Here is a 2,605-nt window from a genome sequence, read left to right as displayed (position 1 = left end):
AACCTAAGGAAAACATTCAAGCTACTGAGGGAAGCAACAGGCAAGTCACCCATCTCCACGAATTCCCTGAAAGACAAAACAAGCAACCTTATTCAGACGGAAAAAGACATTGAGCGATGGAAAGAAAATTTCTCCGAGCTCCTTAATCCCTCAAAAGCTCCGTGTGATCTACCCGAATTCCAGAGTGCACCGAAGGAGCCCTACCTGATGATCAACAGCCACCGTCATTTGCTGATATTCTGCGGGCACTGACGAACATGAAAAATAACAAAGTCCCCGGACAGTGATGTATAAGTCATCCCCTCACTATTATGTCAGCTGAATGACTTGCTAGTTAAGGTATGGACGACAAATAAATTTCCCTAAGATTCGAAACTCTCAGTACTTATACCGGTATATAAAAAGGGAGATAAAGTAGTCTGCTCGAACTACCGAGGTATATCACTAATAGACCACGCCATAAAGGTCTTTTGCATAGTTGCTCTCAACCGTCTCAAGGACGCCCGAGACATTTTGACAAGACTAGAACAAGCAGGTTTCAGACCTGACAGGGGCTGTCAAGAACATATTCTTTCCCTCTTGCCTCATCCTACAGCAGAGCGAGGGATTTCAATTGTCTGCTTTCATCGCCTTCGTTGATTCTGTTGCTGCTTTTGACACCCTTATCAGAATCGAGCTTTGGAAGATTCATCAATATGTACTAGACCTTTCAAAGGCTTTTGACAGTGTTGTTTATGCTCATCCTTTATTTTCTCTTTATTCTAATGGGGTGAATTTATTTGTTATTTTTGTTATGTGGTAATGGTATAAACATAAGTACTTGTGGCCTAGATTTAACCCAGTGGAATGTATTTCTGTTCAATGCAGACTGCGCCAAGGAGGAGTCTTATCCCCACATATTTTTAAGATGTGTATTGCCTCCACTTTAGCCTTGGTTCGATCAACTTATTACTATGGAATGCCTTCGGTCTTCTTCATGTTTTTGTGTCTCCATGGAATGCATGGATCGAAACCTTCGCTGTCTAAAATGGTTGGTACCGTTCGTGATTCACTTAGTAAAAATAGTATAGTTTGAAATACAGATAAATGCTAATATTTATGTTTTAACTCCCGCGCAACGTCATTCTTGCTTAAATGTTCTGATTTCTGTATTCCTGTTGTTTGTTTCTTTGAAGTGGCTTTGTATTTCTGTATGCTCCAGCATTATGAGTATACTTAATAAGCTTGTAGATGATTCTAGAAACAAGATTCAGGTTAGCTATTCTAAAATTGTAGCAAATAGGCGAGATTTAAACGGAAAGCCTTGTGTAAGTTGTATTTGACTTTTTGTGATCATACTGTGCTTTTTCCTGTTGGTGTTTTTAGTCTGCTAAAACAAATACCAGGATGTCTTGCATCTGCGCTTGTATTACTTTCGACATCTTACGTTCCTTCCTCATTTGCCTTCACGTACTCGGAACTGAAAACTTACTCGTAATTATAGCGCATTGATGTGACAAATAAGCTTGAGTTATTTCACATTACGTTGCTAAAGTTTGGCAACACTGGCAAGTTTGTGGCGCACCACTGGCTTCTTCGTCTTTTCGTTCATTTGTAGAGTTTTTGTATTTGTGGTGTTTTGCATATTTTCCTTTCTTTTTCTTGGTACTTCACTTTTCTCCTGTATTTATTAACGGGTTACAAATAATTATTATTAATATTATGTGTCGACAGCGCAACCAGGTTCTGCATTCTTCATAATAATGTTTCCGTCCATTTTAATTCTAGTGTAATTTCATTACTGTAAATACCTTTTATGTCGGCTTTGTTGGCATAGGAACCAAAAGATTATTCGAATGTGTAGTAAGTAAGTAAGTAAGTAAAATATTTATTACCCGTATTTTTCACATGCAACAAAACAGAGTACAATGAAAAAAAAGAAAAGAAAAAAAGAGAAGAAAAACGGAGAGAAATTTAAAACACAACATGGAAAAATACATAATCAAGAACTGTAGAAATGTTTAAGCCAGGGGTGGTTCCATTTTGCCTGGAAATTAGAAATCAACCGGTTTACCGCGATACGGGGTCTGCAATCCTGTGTTTATCAATCATATAAGTATTTCTCGTCCACAAGGGGCATCGCAGCAGGAACTTCGCAAACCTAAAATAAAGGGACTGGAGCTTGCGTTTTCGGGTGTCAGTTAATAAATTCCAAAATGGCGCGATATATAGAATATGCGGCAGTGCGACAGCGTTATACATATTCACGAGATACTTTCGGCATAAGAGAGTCTGTTGGCGACGATAGACCCGTCGCGCTATTCATATATTGACATCTTATAATAAGATCAATACCCAAATGAGAGAAGAGACTTGCCTGCGGTTAATCCTTTTCATCCTTTCTTGCGATTATTTCGATTCGAATTGCTGTTTTTATACTTAATTTTGTCATGATAAAATTCCTTTTTATTCTTTTTTTTTGCTACTCATCTGTATTACCATGTTAGTAGGTCAAAAATAAATTATAAAAATAATTACAAAAATTACAAAAAAATTACAAAAAAAATAAATTATTAGTATTATCATATTCTTTTTCAATATTCAAAAGGTTGCTTCTTAAACTATT

The sequence above is a fragment of the Artemia franciscana genome, chromosome 18 (assembly GCF_032884065.1).
Source record: "Artemia franciscana chromosome 18, ASM3288406v1, whole genome shotgun sequence".
NCBI classification, from domain to species: Eukaryota; Metazoa; Arthropoda; class Branchiopoda; order Anostraca; family Artemiidae; genus Artemia; species Artemia franciscana.
Note: the sequence above shows the minus strand (reverse complement) of the source record.